Source organism: Cibotium barometz, chromosome 18, assembly GCF_041138505.1.
Source record: "Cibotium barometz isolate CiBa-2024 chromosome 18, ASM4113850v1, whole genome shotgun sequence".
Lineage (NCBI taxonomy): Eukaryota > Viridiplantae > Streptophyta > Polypodiopsida > Cyatheales > Cibotiaceae > Cibotium > Cibotium barometz.
In genome coordinates, this window is record NC_141063.1 from 30,204,769 (window position 1) to 30,215,423 (window position 10,655).

A 10,655-nucleotide genomic window follows, 5' to 3' on the forward strand; every position below is an offset into this window, starting at 1 on the left:
TCTGGATCTTCCTTGCTCTTACCCTTAAACTTAGGGTACTTGAGAGATATCCTTCCCACAGCTGCCGGCCTCTTGCCTCCTGGTGATCTTCTTCCTAGTTCCTAATTGGTTCTTAAATTTGTCTTTCTAGCTGGGGTGGAATTCCTTCTATGAGTCTTCTTGGATGATGCAATTGTCCTTCGTGCTTTGCAGCTTTGGCATGTCTCTGTAGCATTGCCACATTGTTCTGTTTGAGCTACCTTCATTCTCCATGCACACTCCATTGTACTCTTATAACTCTCTCTTGAACATTCCTAACACCAGTGTGTGTGCACTCCCTTTCTTGATTTATTTCACTAGCTTCACTCTCCTGACTAACTATGTAGGACTAACCTAGAACTAATTTCTATTTCCCTACTCCCCTACCTGGCGTACCAGTTCCTATGTGATCCTTGAAAGTGTCGGTGTTTGGTCGACCCAAAAATTACGTGGTTCAAGACCACCTAGTCAACTCCGAGGAGGAGTAGCGACTAATGCAGCTACTCCTTTGGAGGAGTAGCAACTAATGTAGTTGCACCCAATGAAATAAGTCAATGCTAGGACGTTGAGCTACCGTATGCCTAAGTGCGGGGAGATTGAGCATGAATGCAAGTAGGTTAGTTCCTAAAGCTATCCAGATTCAAGACAGTCTTCCATATCTAGACAGGAATGACTTAACACAAGATTGAACGCTAAATAGACAGAGATGAATAGATAGAAGGCAACATTAAGACAAGGTCTGTATTGCAGTATAATTACTTAGAAGAACTCTTCCCATGAACTACTCACTCAACTCTCTTGTGTCCCTATTTGGTACTATTCCTCTCCTCAGGCCGCGTGAGTCGACCCCACATGAATCTCACTATCCAAATAGTAATGCACTCTCTTCTACAATCTCTAGCCTAGATCCACTCTCACTCTTCTATCCCCTTATCCAACTAATCCCCTTTTTTCCATTACAACCATGGGTACTACATGTTCATCAACCAAGAAGCTATTACAAGGTTGTTACAAAACAAGAAGGCCCGTTTTGTTGCACAATGGTCCAGTTTAGCAGCTATCTGAGCGATGGGGCAAACAGGTTGGTTGGCCGCCGCCAACAAAAAAAGAAGTTTACTAATATAAGCTTTAAAATCTTGTTTTACCTATTACATAAGCTTTCAAAATCTTATATTTATACAAGCTCGAAGCCCTCTTTGACCTACAAAAAGAGAGAAAGAGAGGGAGCCTTACAAACATAAAATTCAGCAAAAGGACAACAGGGTTTTTCTTCTTTGACATTTTTTAACTCTTTTGAAGATTTTTTCAATGAGCTATTACTTGGAATATTTCGGTGTTAAGGAGTTATCTTCTACATTGGATGTGTTTCTTGGGAAATATTCTCCAACTTTTGAAGATTTTCGAAATCATGGCCTTTTGTTGATTATTCAACATCAACAAAATTTATTTCTCCCACTTACTCTTCAACATATGAGCTTCTGACTTCTTATTACAAATTGCAGGTGAAAGCTAAGTATTATTATTATTTTAGAAATTTGAAATTTCCACATCTCTCTTTCATCAATGAATCCTCTACCCCCAACCATTCAAGAGCAAATTAAGTCCACATCTCTCTTTCATCTCATGAATCCTCTACCCCCAACCATTCAAGAGAAAATTCAGTCACTTCAAAATCATACTCTTGTTGAGAAGAATTTGAGAATAGATCTAGAAGATAGGTTATCCTACAAAAAGAGGCGTGGACATGTCAATGCTACATCTTCAAACTCCTATGGTGATCAAATTCAAAGAACCGTACTACAAGCTACTCTTAGAACTTAAGGGTTTACAAAAGAAAAGAAGATTAGCCGTAAAGCTTTTACTTTTTAGAATTTAGAAGGATGCTTGCACCATACTTTCTTGGCTCAATAAACTAGATGATTATTTTTTGTGGGAGAAATTCTCTAAGATGGACAAAATTAAATGTGCTACCAATCCCTTGGTGTACAATGCAACATTATGGTGGAATGTCATTAGAACCAACAAAGCGTAAATCAAAATCTTGGAAGAGATTTCATAAACTCATCAAGAAAGATTTCCTACCTTCACAATACAAAGCTAGGGCTAGACAACGATGGACAGCTTGACAGAGATAATATATCAGCTTATATGGATAGGTTTTGGAAAACTTTGTTACAAATACAAGTAATTGAGAAGGTCCTCACCAAGTATCAAAGAAGGAAGTTCATAGCAAGTTTGAAACCTAAAATCTGGTTAGAGGTGAATATGTTTCGACCTCATTCTCTTAGCTCAGCTATTTCGTTATAGCCTTGAATTGTGAAAAGAAAATTGGTTTTCCCAAGGAAGCAGTGACTCCCCAAACCTTGACATCAATGTTTTTGAAGCCTAAAATAATTTGATACATCTCTCAATGACAATACACAAGTATTGACACCAAGGTAAATGATTCAAAGAAGTGCTATAGGTGTAAATCACATCAAATTGTCCACTGAAGTCAAAGTTTATTTCACTTGTACTAAATATGATCGATGATGAATACCACGATGACTACTCTGAATCTTGAGGTAACATTAATTTATTTGATTATTTTTATAATAAATTTTATTTAAGACTTTTTTGTAAATTTCAAGGAGAGTTCTTATGCATCAAAAGTAGAACTTCTTGGAGGAACTGGCCCTTCCATCTTGAACTATACTTTATGAGTTTTTTACTATATATTAGTCTTGTAGTATGGGACAAAGATTAATTGTGGTATGGGACAAATATTAATCTTATGTAAAGTATTTCGATGTATACTTATCTCTAGATTTATGTGGGATAATTTCTAGTGGTATGGGACACTAGAATTTATTACACATAGAAGTCCTTGATACAACGCCTTTTGTTATAATTAGAGAAGATACTCAAATTTATATATTATAGGAAAATTGATCACCTTTTCTCCCAATAAGCAAACACACAATTGAGGCTATTTGCTTATCCTCCAAATAGGAGGGATGTTACAAAATGTCCACCTTTTAGCTATGCGGGGTGCTCCAATGCTAGTGTGCCATCCTAGTGATTTGGTATCGTGGGTGTCCACAGATTAAATATTGGTTACCTATTGTTATTGGTATAGCTTGAGGCCATGCTTGACGGGTGTATTTTGTTGAGGTGTAACAAGTAGTGCCATGCTTGACAACTGTATTGTGGTCAAAGTGAAATAAGTAGACTATACTAGACAACTGCACACAGTCAAAGCATAACAAGTGGTTTATGCAATTGATGTGCCATGCTAATTGAAGTGTAATAAGTGGTATGCCATGCTAATTGAAGTGTAACAAGTGGCAATACACGCCATGCTAGATGATGTGTATAATCATACTCTCATCGTAGTGAAATAAGTGGTAAGTGTATGTTGTATTTGTGTCTATCAATGTTTTATATTTGGATTAATTGTAGAGAAGAGAAATTAATTGAAACAACTAATGTGTTTATGTTTGTGAGATAGGTGATGAGCAGTGTGCATGTCACACATGGAAGATCTTTTCTATATCATCTAGAAATATTATTATTTTGTTGGCCACATGCCAAATGATTGTACATATTATTATTTATCCACGCTTGTGCATGCTATATTTCTAGCACACATGTTAGAAGAGTTTTGATATTTACACTTAGTGTGTGAACAAGCTCTAGTGTTTCAACTATTTTTGTAAAAGTTAAAAAGCAAGACCAATTTTGTACACACAACTATTAATAATAGCTCCTTGGGCTATTTATTGAATAGAATTCTTAAAATATTCATATTGTGGAAGTGGAGCTACACATGAGGGTGGAGATTACACCCAATAGTGTGTGTCGATGGTGATGTTGATCTATTTCTCTTGTTTTTATACTATGCTCTACTCTATCATATCAATTTGATTCAAGTTTATGCTTGAATATTTGATGTATATGTGAGTTTTTAATTATTTCTTCAAGAAATCACCATGAGGTCCCATGACACTCTTGTCTTTTAAGAGCATTCTCTTTTCAACACACTTGTCCCTTTTGATGGAAACATGCTTGGATGGTATCCAAACTTTTTTAGTGCTTACATGTGGACCCCACCCTCACTCATGCAAAGTCTATTCACCATCTAAGCACATTTGTTTGGATTGTGCATGCCAGAGGCCCAATTTTAGGGGGCCAAGAAACATCACACCCGTGGCTCGCACGTTTCAACCAAATGTGATCGGATAGTGACCAAACTTTGCAAGTGTTTACATGTGGACTTGAATATCACTCTTGAAAATTTTAGCCACCATTTGAGAACATTTGGTTGGATTGTCCAAGCCAAAGGCCCAATTTCAACGAGAGGGCTCTCTAAGGTCAAGACACATTAAAAAGTAGACCTCTGGCCCAATTTCAACGAGAGGGCTCTCTAAGGTCAAGACACATTAAAAAGTAGACCTCTGGACCTACACATTCGAACAAAATGTGCTCGGATGGTGTCCAAAATTTGTAAGTGTGTGTGGACCCCACCCTCACTCTTACAAAGCTTGCCCACAATTCAAACACATTTAGTTAGATTGTGCGGGTCAAAGGCCCAATTTTGAGGGGGATCACTAAGGCTAAGACACATTAAAAAGTAGGCCTTTGGCCTGCACATTCCAACCAAATATGCTTAGATAGTGAGATCAAAATTTACAAGTATGTACATGTGGAGCCACCTTAACTCTTGTAAAGTTTAGCCACCATCTAAGCACATTTGGTTGGATTATATAGGATAAAGGCCCAATTTGGAGGGGGACTCTCTTTGCCCAAGACACATTAAAAAAGTAGGCCCGCTCTGGCCCGTACATTCCAACTAAATATACTCGGATGTTGACCAAACTTTTCAAGTGTGTACATGTGGTTGGCACGGCTAGAGGCCCGATTTTAAGGGGGCTCTCTATAAGGCCAAGACACATTAAAAAGTGGACCCCTGGCCCACACATTCTAACCAAATGTTCTTGGATGGTGACCAAACTTTCAAAGTGTGTACATGTGGACCATAAACTCCCTCTTGCAAAGTTTAGGCACCATCAATGGAGAATATTTGGTTGGAATGTACTCGCATGGTGCTGCTCAAACTTTTTGAAGTGTGTACATGTGGGGCCCAACCTCACTCTTGCAAAGTTTAGCCACCACACATAGCACATTTGGTTAGAATATGTAGGCCAAAGGCCTAATTTTAAGGGGCTCTCTCTAAGGAAAGATACATTAAAAAGTAGGCCATTAGCTTGGATGTGACCAAAAGAACATTTGCATTGTTTGTCACCCTAAACCTAATTTTTGTTTATTCAAATATGCAATAAAGTATAATGAAAAAGGTAAAACATGTATGGCTCTAAAATTCACCTCACTTTTCAAATAGAGAAACAAATGATACTAATAAAATAGAGAAAAATGATGCGCAACAAAACCAACATTATATCTCTAAACTCCACCTCACTTTGTAAATAGAGAGACAAATGACACCAATCAAATATGCAATAAAGTAGAATGAAAAAGGTAAAACATGTATGGCTCTAAAATTCACCTCACTTTACAAATAGAGAAACAAATGATACTAATAAAATAGAGAAAAATGATGCGCAACAACCAACGTTATAGCTCTAAACTCCACCTCACTTTGTAAATAGAGAGACAAATGACACCAATCACTAATAAAATAGATAAAAAATTGATGCAGCAACCAACGTTATAGCTCTAAACTCCACCTCACTTTGTAAATAGAGAGACAAATGACACCAATCACTAATAAAATAGATAAAAAATTGATGCAGCAACCAACGTTATAGCTCTAAACTCCACCTCACTTTGTAAATAGAGAGACAAATGACACCAATCAAATAGAGAGAAAACAATGCAACAATCAAATTATAGATATACCAATAGTACAATAATAAAAAGACAAAGTATAACCCACAATGATAGCAAACTAATCATCAACACCCTCTCTAACTCTCAAAACATCTAATATTCTCTCATGCTCATCTATACAAGCCAAAGAGGCCAAGCATTGCATTTGCCAGCTAGGAAATCCATCAAGGTAAAGCTTGATTTGCAATCACAAGATGAGAGAAGATGTAGGCCTCATGATCAAACTAGTACTGTTGGAATTTGTGAATATCTTTTGTGGCCTGCAAACCTATTGAAAGTACTAGCCTACCACGGCCATGCTATTTACATGGTCATGTTAGGCTACTAGTTTCCACATGAGTGACTATCCATGGCATCCTCATTGAGATTGTTGTTTGGCATAGACCATCTCAACAAATAGTAATCTACCTACTCCTCATGTTGCAATGATGGAAAAGACATCATCCATGGCTAATAAATATGTAAGCTATAGTCAACTACAAACATGGCACTAGCATCATACGCCATAGGTACAACACACACTATGGATGCTCTGGTGTATTCACCCACTTACACAAAGGATTTTCCCATGTGGACAAGACATACTCCTCCTAGCCACACCATCCATGCATGATTCATAGATAGTGCCATTCAACTATTGTGTGAAGATAGTGACATTCAACTAAGTAATCACCAAAATATTCAACTCTGAGTTCTCCATTTGTTTTGTGTCTCAACACCTTAGGAATGTCTTTCAAATTTATAAAAACACCTTCAAAACCTCATGATCTACTAGACTACCACTGCGACCATGCTATTGACATGGTCATGTTAGGCTACTAGTTTCCATGACCATCCATGGTATCCTCATCGACAGTGTTGTTTGGCATAGAGCATCTCAACAGATAGTAATCTAATTGCTCCTTGTTGCCAACTAGGGTAATGATGGCAAAGACATCACCAATGGTTCAAAATATGTAAACTATAGAGTCAACTACAAACATGGCACTAACATCATGTGCCATAGGCACAACACACACAGATGCTCTAGTGTAATCTCCCACTTGCACAAAGGATTTTCCTGTAAGATCCCTGTCCCCACCGTGCAACGAATTCAGGGTGTTAACAACGGCGCGGGGCAGGGTCCCTCACTCGGGGCCTCACCCACGGACATCCAGACAAGAGACTAATCCATCGGTTCTTCCAAAACCGAACCCGGAAAAACTTCCCTTGCCCGGAAAGCACGGGCAATTCCTCCTTTGTAATTTTTCTCTAACGTAGTCAAAAGCCTTAACTAATTGAACTGATCTGACCAAACCCGTAAGTCCCATAGTCAGATCAGGGAAAAGATTGCACTTGGATCATAGAGACCAATGCTTTTTTCCTCATTGAGAGGCACAGCCGTTGATTCTTTTTCATAGAACAATTTTTGTTCGGGATTTACTTCATCTCTCGTACCATAACAGAATTGAGTCTCAATTTAGGGATCCATCAGTCCAGCCTACAGTCCCGTGGGTTAGCCAACCGCCCAACCACTGTAGTGATGGGATCCAATTAAGAATTTGGTTAGGTTTTGTCTCGGGTACTAGGGAAAAGAGTTCCCAGGCTCCCTAGCTGGGTATTCATGCAAACTTAAAATTAGTCACACTACTTACACACCCAATATGAAATTGCCTTTTTCTCAGAATGAGTTGTCTTTAAAACAATCATTTAATGAAATCATAGAGTCACTAATCATAATCCTCAAAATCTCCAGTTGAATCCTTAATTCCAATCATTCCTTCATCAGTGTACCTATGGCATCATTGGCAACCAGAATTCTCACCACCTGTCCACTCAGGGGGCCTTTTCGATAGTTCCTAGCTCAGCAATATATTCAAATATCAAAATGGAATCTCCGTTGAAGATCAGCAAGGTCAACCAATGGATCCATATAAAAGAGCCATGGACTCATTCGTTGAGGACCAGCAAGGTCAATCAACCAGATCCATGCCCAAATTTAGAAAACAACTCTTACTCCTTGTTCCAATATCTTCCTCGATGCACGCATGGGTATCATCGGCAACCTAGAGCCCGAGCACCGTATGGTCAGCACCCTCTAGGATCCCTTTGCAGGTGACCTAGAGCTTCACTCATAGGCCGCTTCCTTGGTCCCTCATCCACTGTATCGGAAGCTCACCATTTTAATCGAACCGAGGCTGGTCAAGACCTCGGCCGACCTTGCTACGCGAGATGTCCTCCATTGACTCTCTGTCAGGCTGTTGCAACTTTATCAGACTAGGTCTCCACAACCTCATTCACAAGACGGTCAAAATGCTTCCCCAACATTCGTGACATAAAACAGCCATTTAAAAACAGGTCATAAATTTAGTTTCTATAACGAACTCTCATCTTTCCACATTGTTCCACATCAATTCTCATTTATGTCATGAGTATTCCCATTCTCATCACATCATTTTCCATTTCATCACATCTTTTCTCATTTATCCGCATCAGATCTCATCCACTCGCATCTACCCATATCCACATCTCATCATATCACATCTCATCCATTCAGACCACATCACATTCACTCACATCACATCTCATTCATTCACATCAATTCTTTCACATATACATTCACATCCATTCTTCACTTATACATTTACATCCATTTTCATCACATATCATCCACTCATATCCCATATCATTCATTTACATCCTGATTCACAGACATCACATCTCATCCTTTCATTCACATCTATCTGATTCACATCACATCTTATCACATCTACTCACCTCACATCTCATCACCTCTATTCACATCACAACCCATCCATTCATTCACACTTATATGATTCTCATCACATCTTGTCACACCTCACATCTCATCACCTCTATTCACATCACATCCATCCATCCATTCACATCTATCTGATTCACATCACATCTCATCACATCTATTCACCTGACATCTCATCACCTCTATTCATATCACATCCATCCATCCATTCACATCTATCTGATTCACATCACATCTCGTCACATCTATTCACCTCACATCTCATCACCTCTATTCACATCACATCTATCTGATTCACATCACATCACCTCTATTCACATCACATCTATCTGATTCACATCACATCTATTCACCTCATATCTCATCACCTCTATTCACCACATCCATCCATCCATTCACATCTATCTGATTCATATCACATCTATTCACCTCATATCTCATCACCTCTATTCACATCACATCCATCCATCCATTCACATCTATCTGATTCATATCACATCTATTCACCTCATATCTCATCACCTCTATTCACATCACATCCATCCATCCATTCACATCTATCTGATTCATATCACATCTATTCACCTCATATCTCATCACCTCTATTCACATCACATCCATCCATCCATTCACATCTATCTGATTCATATCACATCTCATCACATCTACTCACCTCACATCTCATCATTTCTATTCACATCACATCCATCCATCCATTTACATATACATCTCATCACATCTATTAACCTCACATCTCATCACCTCTATTCACATCACAACCACCCATCCATTCACATCTCATCACCTCTATTCACCTCTATTCACATCACAACCACCCATCCATTCACATATATCTGATTCACATCACATCTCATCACATCTATTCACCTCACATCTCATCACCTCTTTTCACATCACATCTATTCACATCACATCTATTCACCTCACATCTCATCATCTCTATTCACATCACATCCATCCATCCATTCACATCCATCTGATTCATATCACATCTATTCACCTCACATCTCATCACCTCTATTCACATCACATCCATCCATCCATTCACATCTACATCTCATCACCTCTATTCACCTCACATCTCATCACCTCTATTCACATCTCATCACCTCTATTCACATCACAACCACCCATTCATTCACATCTATCTGATTCACATCACATCTCATCACATCTATTCACCTCACATCTATCTGATTCACATCACATCTCATCACATCTATCTGATTCATTCACATCTATCTGATTCACATCACATCTCATCACATCTATTCACCTCACATCTCATCACCTCTATTCACATCACATCCATCCATCCATTCACATCTATCTGATTCATATCACATCTCATCACATCTATTCACCTCATATCTCATCACCTCTATTCACATCACATCCATCCATCCATTCACATCTACATCTCATCACATCTATTCACCTCACATCTCATCACCTCTATTCACATCACATCCATCCATCCATTCACATCTATCTGATTCACATCACATCTCATCACATCTCATCACATCTCGTTACATCTGTTCAAACATAGAATTTAAGAGAATTCTAATTTTTGATATAAATATTCTCTATGCATCTATTTATGCATAAAAATCAACTTCAGTGGGAATAACACTTTTATAAAAATCCTTTTATGCATCTATTTATGCATAAATTTAATTTTAAGGAAAATAACACTTGTGAAATAAAATTAAATCCTTTATGCATCTTTCTAGGCATAAAATCAATTTTAATGAAAATAACACTTTTGAAATAAAAATAAATCCTTTATGCATCTTTCTATGCATAAAATCAATTTTAATGAAGATAGCACTTTTGAATTAAAAATAAATCCTTTATGCATCTTTCTATGCATAAAATCAATTTTAATGAGAATAACACTTTTGGAAGAAAAATAAATCCTTTATGCATCTTTCTATGCATAAAATCAATTTTAATGAGAATA